The sequence below is a fragment of the Herpailurus yagouaroundi genome, unplaced genomic scaffold (assembly GCF_014898765.1).
Source record: "Herpailurus yagouaroundi ecotype Mexico unplaced genomic scaffold, PumYag 197, whole genome shotgun sequence".
Lineage (NCBI taxonomy): Eukaryota > Metazoa > Chordata > Mammalia > Carnivora > Felidae > Herpailurus > Herpailurus yagouaroundi.
In genome coordinates, this window is record NW_024412428.1 from 11408926 (window position 1) to 11421712 (window position 12787).

The 12787-nt window shown below is 43.5% G+C and overlaps 1 long non-coding RNA gene across 4 annotated transcripts in view; it reads left to right on the forward strand.

Annotated features, from left to right (window-relative positions):
• Positions 1–9101: 9101 nt before the first annotated feature.
• The window catches only part of LOC121012834 (uncharacterized), a 34556-nt gene continuing 30870 nt past the window's right edge, over positions 9102–12787 (forward strand). For all 4 annotated transcript variants that reach the window (XR_005782344.1, XR_005782345.1, XR_005782347.1 and 1 more), the window contains exon 1: positions 9102–9403. This is a non-coding gene — a long non-coding RNA (uncharacterized LOC121012834). The remainder of the gene's footprint in view (positions 9404–12787) is intronic.

The following is a 12787-nucleotide window of genomic DNA, read 5'->3' on the forward strand; positions in this document are numbered from 1 at the left end:
ACCCATCACCCACCCTCCCCTCCCTCCCACCCCCCATCAACCCTCAGTTTGTTCTCAGTTTTTAAGAGTCTCTTATGCTTTGGCTCTCTCCCACTCTAACCTCTTTTTTTTTTTTTTCCTTCCCCTCCCCCATGGGTTTCTGTTAAGTTTCTCAGGATCCACATAAGAGTGAAAACATATGGTATCTGTCTTTCTCTGTATGGCTTATTTCACTTAGCATCACACTCTCCAGTTCCATCCACGTTGCTACAAAAGGCCATATTTCATTCTTTCTCATTGCCACGTAGTACTCCATTGTGTATAGAAACCACAATTTCTTTAGTCACATGTTTTTTCTAAGTGCAGCCACTGACTATTTACTTTTATAAGAAGTGTGGCTTCAGGCGCCTGGGTGGCTCAGTCTTTCAGGCATCCGGACTCTTGATATTGGCTCAGGTCATGATCTCACGGTTCATGAAATTGAGCCCTGTGTTGGGCTCTGCGCTGACAGTGTGAAGCCTGCTTGGGTTTTTCTCTCTCCCTCTCTCTCTGTCCCTCCCCTGCTCACACACTTTTTCTCTCTTTCTCTCTCTCAAAATAAATAAACATGAAAACATTAAAAAAAAAAAAAGTGTTCCTTGAGTGACTTTGCTATGTTTGGATAATACTAAGTAAAGCAATGATTTATGGGCAACTGTTGAGAGCAGCCTTAAACCCCAGCTCTGGGCTGGCAAGATAATATTGCTATATTCTCTGGAAGATCTCCTCTTCAGAGTTTATTACCCTTCTCGAGGCTGTAGTCAAATAAAGTTATGTTTGCTTAAACCGGATGTGCTTATCTGAGTTGTCTTCCTTTTAGGAAAAAAAGAATGGATACAGTGACATAAATCTGCAGGGCACCATGGAGGTGAAACTGATGGGGCCACATGCCGCGGGAGGGAGTAGGTGATATCCTGGGGGATGGACACACTGGGAGAAAAAGTGAAAGCAAACAGTCACATTTGTACAGCCCCAGTCCTGGAAGTGGATTTTGATTCCTGTCACACGCAGCTCAAGGTGCCCCAGCAGCTGAGCCCCTTCTGTGTTTGCTTATTTGTTTAGCAAAGGGAAATGTCCCCAGTCTAGCAGACTTCATGAACTGTTTGCCTGAAGGGAATCACAATGAGGGAGCGAAACCGGAAGGCAGGAAATAAGGCTCGAACATAGGCTATTCTTTTTGAAAGGGCATTTGTACAATGACTGTATAATGTTCTGTCTGACCAAACAAACCATAGTTTTAAGAAATTATCTGTTTTGTCACTTCTATTTCCTCAGCGTCACATAGTAGGCACTCAGTAAATATTGCCTTGATGCATCTGGTTTGTTTTCAGTTTTTGTCTTTCCAAGCGATGCTGCCTGTGAACACGGCTACCTACAGGCTCTGCGTGTATCTGATCACGTCCTCCGGATAAATTCTTAGGAATGAAATCACTGGTTTAGAGCCATGCTTCTCAAGGTGCACACGAATCATCTGGGTGTCTTGTTACAATGCAGGATCCGATTCTATGTGTCTGGGGTGGAACCTGAGAGCCTGCATTTTTAAGAAGCTTCGGGTCCTGCTGACGCTGCTGGTTCAGGGACCACACTTTGTCACTTGAAGCCCTAGATAAGCAGGTGGGGCCGCTCACCTCCAGGGGGTGGGTTTGAATGGACCAGGCCCTGGGTATCGGGAGAAAAGAGGCAACTAACCCTAGGTCTCTAAAGTCAGTCCCTAGACTGTCCAGGTGAATGTGTGCCCTTCCCTCATGAAATATGAGAACGACTAAAGAAATATCGGTGGTGAGTTTTGTGAACTGTTGGGAATCAAATAGACACTCTGAGAACCCAGAAAATCACTAACGAGCTAATAAATAGGCAGCTGGCAACCTGCCAATTCTTAGGAGCATCCATCCAGGCCCCACGCAGGAACAGGTGATTGCGGGGTCAGCTCAGGCTAGCTTTGCTGGGGACAGTCACACTGCCATCTGCCGAACCCTGCCTCGGGCTGAGAGCAAACTGCTCCCTCCTCCTTGCCTCCACTGTGGGGTCTTGAGGGACAACTTGCCGCAATTCAGCCCTTGGTCAGCAGGAACCCTTTCCTCCGAAGAAACTTGCCCCAAGATACCCATTGTCCTTCTGTCTGGGTTTACTCCTTCTTATGTTTATTTCCGGGACTGTTCTCTTCAAAGTGGCACTCAGGGGGCCGTCCAGAGAAGGGCGGGAAGTGCGGTGGGTAGCGCGCCCCCAAGAACTTCCACCGCAGATTTACAAACGGAGTGTGAGCTCCGGCTTGTGATGTGGTCGACCTCCAGGGATAGTTCTGAAAAGCTGCCATGGTTTTATCCGTTCTTATTAACGGTTTCATTTGGAGAGATTTGCCCCTGAGGTGATTTTGTGAGATGCAATCTAAAACCGAAACAAAGAAATGATTCACCAAAAGCATCATTTAGCCTGCAAGGCGAGAGGAATCATTCCTTCCATAAAGGCCTTTGCTAAGAACTAAACGCCGTGAAAACCTTGAAAACATATTTCAAACACTGCAGTTATTCTCAGGCAATCTGCTATGTCCTGTGTTTCTGCTAGTTCGATCACATGAGAGGAAATTTCTTTTCCAGCCGGGAGTTTCGGAGAACGTGACCAGTGCCAGGACACCACCTGGGCCCCAAAGGAGTGCTGGAAAGGTCTCGCAAACATGGGACCTGCTTTCACTCGGCCACCTGACCCAGCTAAGGAGACAAACCAGAGGCATACAGAATGTCCTGGTACCCAAGCCCTGAAAGTGCGCATCACAAGACCGAGCGAACTAGCCTGATATGTACAGACGTCCGATTTCCCAGCGGAGGCGGCCTCCCCCTGTCTGGAGTTCTGGGACCCTTGCCTCTCGTGTGGATCACTCTCATGACTCTGTTGCTTCTGATCTTACAAAAAGTTTTTTGTGAATTTGTCTTAACTCCCTATCTCTTAAGCTTCTTGGAGAATGTTAGGTCTGGCTCGATGTGGTAGCCTTCATGCATAATAGACTCTCTGTCTTTTTTTTTTTTTAATGTTTATTTTTGAGAGAGATAGAGCATGAGCAGGGGAGGGACAGAGAGAGAGAGGGAGACACTTAATATGAAGCAGGTTCCAGGCTCCGAGCTGTCAGCACAGAGCCTGATGCAGGGCTCAAACCCACGAACCGGGAGCTCATGACCTGAGCCAAAGTCAGATGCTTAACCAACTGAGCCACCCAGACGCCCCTAGACTCTCAGTCTCTTACAAACGAATGATGAGTAGAGGATCAGGTAGAGACAAATCAAGAAGGTTTCCTGGAGGAGATGACCTTCCTCCTAGTTTCTGAAGAAAGTGATGATCTTGGGTTTGGTGAAAATATCTCCTTGATTTTCCTTTTCTCTGTTTTGTAGACTTTCTATACCCTGTTCTTATTTTATTTTATTTTTCATTTCATTTTTTTAAGTTTATTTATTTTTGACAGAAAAAAAGCAAGCAGGGCAGGGGCAGAGAGAGAGGAAGAGAGAGAATCCCAAGCAGGCTCCGTGCTGCCAGCACAGAGCCTGATGTGGGGCTTGAACCCACAAGCCACGAGATCATGACCTGAGCCGAAATCAAGAGTCAACCCTTGACCAGTTGAGTCACCCAGGCGCCCCCTGTTCTTATTTTAAATGTGACTGATGCTCCAGGTCCTTCCATGTGTGTCTGTCTGTGTCAGTATCATCCGTCTATATCTATACTCTTTTCTTTCATCACCGTAACTCTCATCTACATTTATATGGTGGCTCCCTTCCTCCCAAACTCCCATCAGACCTCCCTGTGGAGCGTGGTTATTCCCGTTCACGTAACTGTGCTCGTGGACAAAGACGCCTGCAGGTTCCTCCCATTTCCCTTTGTCACTTGGGATCTCAGGATATGATTTCACTGACAGCCTGACTCTTTCTGTAATTCCTTTGTTGAACTGCCGATTCACAATTTCCTCACAGCCTTTTGCTGAGTGTAACTCAAATCATCTGTGACTTTGACCCAATGACAGGAAGCTCACACCTCAGGGGCATATGTCCCCTGGCATCAGAGTGGGCAGACGGTGTCCATCCCCCTTGTTTGTGAGAACATTTCAGAGCCAAATTCAAGAGCTGTCACCTTTGCCTGGATCTGACTCATGAACTGATTAGTCACATTTGCGGCTAAAGAAGAACGAGCTGTGGCAACAACTTGATTTATTTTCTCTTTCAACAATCTTTTGAACCTGACCGTGTATGGCGCAAGAGGTCTGCTCCTGTATCAGCAGCTTGACTGAAATATTTATTGAGCACTTCCCACAGACAGAGGAGTATGAAGGCTAAGAATTACAACGAAGGGAAAAGAGGCAGGGGCTTTAAACTTACTTCCCGGGCTTGACAGGCAGGTCTCTGGGGAGCAGGAGACACCTGTTAACTTCTGATCCCAGGATGGGGCCAGGTCAGCCCTGCTCTCCTTCTATGCTTCTGACCATTTCTGGACAGACTAGAGCTCAATGGGGTCTCTGGGGACAGAACCAAAGGCAGGAGCAGAAGGCCAAGCCTTCTAGACAATCCTACAATAATGGAACCGGCAGGGAAACAGAAGAAGAGCAGATTTTATGGTTGTATTTAGCTCACATTTTATCATGCAAATAACAGTGTGACCATTAGGTGAGGGCAGTGGTCAAGGATCAGCCTGGTACTTAGCCCTGCTCAGTAGTACTTGGAGAGAAACACCAAGCACTAAGCAAAAAGCACTCAGGGTCCCACAGTCCCAACTCAATAGCCAGATGAGGCTTTCAATACTGTTCCTCCTTATGAAGGAGCAACCTTCTTTTTTCTTTTCTCTCTGCGTCTTCTCTTCACCATGAAGCCATCTCAATTCGAGGGCTCTCTGGTGCTGGGGCAGGAGCCCGGGGCGTGTCTGTGTGCAATGTGTGCATAGTGTGATCGTTGACTAACTTCAAGGGCTCTCTCGACAAATGATTTGCTTCTCAACAGTGCCTCTTACACCTACTTAAAAAAAAAAAGCTTCTGGAAATACAAATGAGAGCAGAGACCTCTGAAAGGTCCCTTGTCATAACTTCCTTCCATTTCAGAGACTAGTCGTGTGTGTGTGTGTGTGTGCACGTGAGGGAGAGATGAACACTGAGTTGGTCTTTTGGGATGTTTATGACTTGATTGTCACCAAAACTAATGGTCAAGCTAAGCGCCCCAAGAGGGGCCTCTATCCTTGCAAACCAAGGCCAGAGCATTTATCATGTTTCCTCCCCCTGTCCGGCTCCCACCCTCTGCCCCCACCACCTCTCTCACCACAGCAAAGAGGCTCCTGCTGAAGGAGGCAGATGCCGGCAGAGCTAGGACACGACTGAGACGGCTGTACCAGCTTCTCTCCCCATGTGGGAACATCTCTTCAACAACAGGGTTCTAACTCATCGTGCTCTTTGAAAACTGCCGGGTGCCTGCAGGATCTCGCTGTGAGTGGAGTCCCGGAGTCTCGAACTACTGGGATCTAAAGAGGAAGCAGCAGGGGAGCGGAGAGCCCAGGGAAGATGGGTTTTCAGATGCCCGTGGAGGCTGGCTGGGACTCGGAGATCTGTGTGCGACAGGGCTGTGCACCCTGATGCCGGGGCCGCGCTGCCTGCCCTCGGGGTTCAGGAAGGTCTGGCAGGAAAGTCAAAAAGCTAAGTCTATAGTGTCGCTCTTCCACTCAACTCATGGAGTAACGTTTGGTAGGGAGGGGAAGCAGGAAAGCAGGAGCAATTCCTTCCTGGACATTCTTCTAATCAATAAAGCAGGTGAATCTAAGTCCTATAAATATGTACTTCCCACCAAGGGAGAAAAAATACAGCCCTTCAATATTTTAGTTTTCCTTGAATTAGCCCTTATGCAAAGCAGTTGCTCCCCTCTGCCATGAGAACCTATTCACCCCAGAGTCTGCTTTCTAATGAACCTTCCAGAGGCCGTAGATTTGAATTTCAAAGAGCTTTCTGAAGGGTCCAGAGCGGTACCTTTACATGTAGAAACATTCAGAACAGAAAAGAGCATGGGGATAATTATTTTTCTCATCATCTGTACAAAAAAGTCCTTTTCTCAGCTTTATTGAGATATAATTGACAAATAAAAATTGTATACGTTTAAGCTGTACAGTGTGATGTTTTGATACACACATACTTGTGAAATGTTTACCACAATCAAACTAACACATCCATCACCTCCCATAGTTACCTTTGTGTGTGTGTGTGTGTGTGTGTGTGTGTGAGAAACATTTAAGATCTACTCTCTTAGTAAACGTCAAGCATATAATATAGTATTATTAACTGTCTGTGCAAATAACTTCTAAAATCTCCTGTGGTTCAGGGTCACGGCCAAGGTTGGACAGGGAATGAGTAAGAATGAAGGCTTAGATTACCTCATAAGAGCACCGTGCTCATTAAACTCCCGCTTTCAGAGTCAAAGAAGGAAGGTGTGGGGGTGGGGAGGCCGTCTGGGACTCAGAAGGAAGGGGGAGGAGAAAGTCAGTGACTCGTGCATTTACCTACACCTTCATGGTCAGACCTTATAACTGAGCTGCTTGAATGAGCCCGGAGGATGTGCTGGGCTCCATGAGGTTTAAAGGTGCGGTGACTCAGTCTTTTCCACCTGATCTCAGAATCTGGCTGAGGAGCAGAGTGAGGACACCAATTCTTGGAATACACGGAATGCTGTGTTATAATGGAAGTTTCTAAAGTGCTCTGGGAAACCAGAGGAAGACGAGAGCAACAGTATCTGGGGCCAGTGGGAAGGTTTCATGGAGGAAGCAGCAGCAGGAGGAAGAGACACAGCCGGGAGGAAGGCGGGTTTTTGCAGGAGGTGGTCACCCAAGCCTGTTCTCTCCTCTGAGAGGGTGAACTCAGAGACGCCAAGAGGCACAGAACCCTTCTGGAATTTACCAGAGGCCTGAAATAAACTCAGGATACTACTGGCATTTGGAGACTGCCATGAACTATAAATAGAGAGTAGAGAAGATGTTCAGAATATTTTCTGAATGTGGAGGAAACTCATAGATGTTCCCAGCATTGAGGCTGTCCCACGAGAGCTGGGGCAGGGTAGGATCCATTGAATGACAGCCTTCCTTTCACAGGGAGCCTAAGGAGCTTGAGAGCCCCAGAAGACTTGCTCAGAGCTTAGCGCTCAATGCTCTGCATCCATGTGACTGTGGGGCGAACAGAGACCACACTGGGGGCAGAAGCCGCTCTGGGATGCCAATCAGCCGGTGCAGCTCACTGGCTTCTCAACAGCTTAAAAATAATGCTTCATTATGACTCATACTCTTTGTATAGGAAAATCCAAAGAAAACAATTTTGGGGGGCTTTCTGCATTTTCCAGAGAAAGAAATCTTAGGGTGAAAGAAGCAGATGAGGTTTCTGACCCTATTTTCTCCCTGGCCTCAGTTTCCTCATCCATACCAGGAGGAGGCGGGGCCGGTGGAGCACAAACTCTCTTTCCTGCTGAGACATTTTCTTAGTCTGAGCTATGCAGACCAGCAGCTGTTTGCAATTACTCAGCCGGGCAGTCAGAGGATGTTCTCTCCCCACCATGTTTCTGCATCTGCCAAACTGAATTCTTTTTTGGGCAACATCTGTTCTTATTTCCCATGTGATGTTGTCCCAGTTGACCACAAAAATAATTACATACTTATTCTGAAGTAATCAGTTCATTGAAATCCCTTTCAACAAGATAGCAGATTTCACTGGGAGAAGTGACATGTCAGGAACAGAGTTCCATCTGGGGGCCACAAATCAGGGACTTTACCGGTGCCCTTGTCTTTGGGGGTGGTGGGGAGAGGCAGAGATGACTGCCGTTTGGAGTCTTGCTAGACCTAAAATATCAGCCTCTTTTCCCTCCCTTGGAGCTGAGCTGTGGGAGGGCTGCTCACAGACGGTGAGCCAACTCTTATATAAAGTTCATGGCAACATAGGTAAAGGAGCAGAGGACTTTCTTATAGCCAAGAGTAACACAATTACATATATTCTATTTCCTTTGTTATCTACTTAAAAGGTCTCAAGTAAGCCAGTAGTAAAAAAACAAAAATAAAATAAAATGTGCCTGAGACAAACTCATCTCTTGATCCCTTGAACATAGTATGAGTAAAGGTTTTGGGTCAAAGGGTGATAATAGGAAAATAAGATTCACAGCCATTTTAAGGAAGTGAGTGAAGGTTTGTAGAGCAGAAAATAACACTGGAAAGGCAGACCAGGTGTTAGATCTTTGATGACCTTGTGTGACACGTTGAGCCTCTGTACTACATTTTATGGAAAATCATTGGAAGGATCTGAACATTATTTAGTTTAATTAGATTTCACATCTTCCTTATCTCAGCCTGCCCCCACTTTGAGGGGACAGAACACAATGTATCATCTATCCCTGGCATATATTGTTCTGAGCTCTACATACTTCCCTTTCCTTCCTCAAATGATGGTCTTGCATAAATGTTTTCCAGGAAACTGAAAGTTTTCTGGGTTCTGGGGGGGGGACTGCTAAACCTTTTAAAGTCAGTAATTATGGAACTTGTCTGTATTCATTTATTCAGTGAACTATATATTAAACACCTGCTATATGTCAGATGATATTCTAGGTTCTAGTGACACAATGAGTAAATCATAGTTCCAGACCTCAAGGATCTTAACTGTGGAGGGAGATGCTAAAAGGTATATTTCTTATAATGTAGTAAATGAGATAGAAACAAGCACCAGGAACGGGGCGCCTGGGTGGGTCAGTTTGTTAAGTATCTGACTTCAACTCAGCTCATGATCTCATGGTTTACCAGGTGGAGCCCCACTTCAGGCTCTGTGCTGACAGCTCAGAGCCTGGAGCCTGCTTCCTAGTCTGTGTCTTCCTCTCTGTCTCTGCCCCTTCCCTTCCCTGCTCCTACTCTCTCTTTCTCTCAAAAATAAATAAAAAACATTAAAAAAAAAAAAAAGAAAGAAAGAAGCACCAGGATCTGTGGGATTATAGAGGTTCAAGGGAAAGGCTTCTTAGAGAAGATGAAACAGGCCTGTGGGTTAATGGATAGCCAAGAGTTAAGTAAACAGGTCAAGAGGGGTGCAGGAGCATTTCAGCTAGAGGGATCAGTTTGGTGTGTACAGTTTGGTGTTATGAGAACAGAATGCTCCAGAGAGAGGGGAGCAAAAGTCAAACTGTTATAGCTGGGAACTGAGGAACCAGAGGAAATGGAGGCAGAGAGGGAATAGCTTATTTTAATGACCATGCTGCTTCTAGAAATACGTAAAACAGGATAATCTCAAATCCTTCTGCAAATATCCAGAAATTCTGGACAAAATACACCAAAGATTCTTCTGAATGACTGAGGAGCTTTGAGGAAATGAGAGGACATTCTCTGGTTCTAGAAACAGAAGGAACTGAAAATCAGACTGGTAAGCTCTTGCTTTATTCCTTGGGTTAGAGAAGAGCACAGAACAGGTGGGCAGTCTGTGTAGTCTAGGAACTTGCATTTTAAGGCCCACATGGCAACAGGCCATGTGACCATAAGCTGATAAAAAAAGACAGACCTGGAGCTGAACCAACCCTCTCCTTCAATTCACATGCTCAAGAGGGAGGCTATCTACCCTCAGTGAAAGGGGACTAGGAAAATTTGTGCTCTGGCACAGAAAGATAACAGATAGCTTGTTTGTCTTTGGTTGGAAAAAAGAGATCCCCCTTCCCTCTTCCTCCAAATTCATAATCGCAGGGCTGTGCTTCATCAGAGTTTTGGATATTAAATTGATACTACTCATATGGTCCAGCAGCAGCCAAACCAAACATTTTTCATAAAAATGGTTTCCAGATTAGGGATACAGTGAGGACTCTTTGCAGGAATGAATGCAAAATTCTTCTGAAGGGGACATGTTCTCTCACACAGGACATAAAAGTTTGTATAGCAGAGACAACAAAAATCAGGTTAGACCCCTAAGAGCTTTCTTTAGATAATTGAATGACAATATATTAAGGATAATATAAAATAAATGTATTTAAGTGATTAAATACAAAGTGATTAAATACAAAGAAGGGTTTAAAGTCATAACAAGACAATATGTGAAAATATTGGCAGATTTGAAAGACTCACAAAGAACCTTTAGAAAAAAACGTCATTGGAAAAATTTAGCGAGTAGTTTAAACAGCAATAGTACTCGACACCACTGAACAGAGAAAGAGTCAAGTGGAAGATACACCTGAAGAGATTTCCAAGGATGCAGCACAGAGATAAAGAGAGAGATATGTAAGCGATGTTAAGAATCATGGAGGATAGAATGAGAACATACAAACTATGTCTATCAAGAGCTGTCACAGGAAAAATAGAGTAAAAGGATAAGCAATATTAGAAGAGCTAATGACTTTGAAGTTCCTTGAACTGACAAAAGATACAGGTTCAAGGAGCACAGTCATTCCTGAAGGAAAAGACACACAATGCCACTTCTGGACAAATGTTTTTTGAAGATTTAGGATTTCAAAGACAAGAAAAGATTCAAAGAAACCAGAGAAAAAGATTTCTTAAAAAGGATTAAAGTTGGAATTTTCATAGACTTCACAACAATATAAACCAAAAGATAATGGAATGATATTTTCAAAATCTGAGTGTCAGCCTAGAATTCTCTTTCTAATTAAATTCCCCTTTAAGAGTGAGGATGAAATAGAGACATTTTTAAGTTCAAAAGTTGGAGGAATTACTACTTTTAGGGAATGAAATGCTGAAGAATGTACTTTAAGAAGGCAATGCATTTAAGTTGTATGTAAGTGATGAATCATGAGACTCTACCCCCAAAACCAAGAGCACACTTTATACCCTGTATGTTAGCCAACTTGGCAATAAATTATGTTAAAAAATAAAAATTAAAAAAAAAAGAGAGAGAAGGCAATGCAACCCAAAAGAAAACAGTAAAATCATGAAGTAATTGTGAGCACAGAACCTGGTAACATGCAGGTAAATTTAAACGAGTATTGACGAATGATAGTGACCAATTCAGGTGCTAAAAACAAAAACAAAAAACCACCAATAATGTCAGCATGGAAGATGAGAACAGAGTAGAGTTAAACTGTTTTAAGGTGTTCATATTTTGAAGAGAAAGGAAGAGAGGTTGATTATTTTAAACTTTGTTAGGTCAACTGCGTGTATTAAAAATTTAAGAGTTACTACTGAAAGAATGTGAATAGAATGTTTAAGTTTCAAACTGGTAGAGAGAGAAAAAATAATATAAGGAAAATATAGTTGATCAAATAGAAGGCAGGAAAGAAGAAGAAATAAGCTATGAAAGAGCAGGGTATATAGAACATATAAAATAAGGTGATAGAAATAAATCAAATATATGTGATCTGAACTGTTGTGCATGAATTAAAAAGGATAAATTATTAGGAGAGTGAGGGGTAAAATCCAGCTATAGCCTAATTCTGTGACACACATCTAAAACATAATTAATTACACAGAGCAAAAATGAAGAGATGGGAAATAGCCGTCAAGCAAATGCAAGAGAAAAGAATATATGGCTATATAAATATTAGATGAAACCAAGTTAAAGGCAAAAACCTCACTGTTAATAACAAATAAGTTACAGCATAATGCTAAAGGAACAGTTCAGTGGGAAGATATACAAATTCTTAAATGGGTACAAAAAATGGTGTGAAAAGATACCATCTACCCCAGCATTTAGTTATATGGCCTCAAAATACAGAAAGCAAAAATGGACAGAATTATAAGGAGAAATCCACAACCATGGTGAAATATATCATAATAAACTTTTCTCGGTAACTTATCAAGTAGACCGCAGATGCAATATTTTAACAACATAATTAGCAAGATTGATATAACACACATATACGGAACTCTGTGTACCCAACATTTAAATTTTTTTTTTTTGCAACGTTTATTTATTTTTGGGACAGAGAGAGACAGAGCATGAACAGGGGAGGGGCAGAGAGAGAGGGAGACACAGAATCGGAAACAGGCTCCAGGCTCTGAGCCATCAGCCCAGAGCCTGACGCGGGGCTCGAACTCAGGGACCGCGAGATCGTGACCTGGCTGAAGTCGGACACTTAACCGACTGCGCCACCCAGGCACCCCTGTGTACCCAGCATTTAAGAGCCAATGCGAATTCAGCTTTACCCATTCTGAAGAGAACAAAACCTCAGAGGGCGTGTACAGTGGAGAGAACTTAGAGCAGGAGTGAGGAGGACAACTCTTTCGCCAGTGTGGCCCCGAACCTCAGGACTGCCATGTGAGAGAAGACTGCTTTATTCTTTAAGCCACCGTATTCTTTGCGGTGTCTATTACAACAGTTTAGCATTCTACCCTAATCAACGGAAGTTCTATCAGATATTCTTTTTTAATTTTAAAATAATTTTAGATTTATAGAGAAGGTAAATAACAGCACCAAGTTTCCACATGCCCTTCGCTCAGGTTCCCCTAATATTAACGGTTTTACATATCTGTAATACAATTATGGAAACTAGGAAATTAACATTGGTACAATACTATAAATGAATCTGGAGACCTTATAAGAAATTCTCCCATTTGTCCCCTAATATCCTTTTTCTGCTCCAGATTCAATCCCAGATTGCATTAACTGTCTTCTTTTTTTCAAATTTTAATTCAGGCATAGTTAACATTCAGTGTTAAATCAGTTTCCGATGTACAGTATAGTGACTCAACACTTTATGTTACTAGGCACTCATCATCTCATCATGATAAGTGTACTCTTAATTCCCCTTCATGTATTTCGCCCATTCAATTCATCTCTTTCACCCACACCCCGACTCAGTTAGCATTA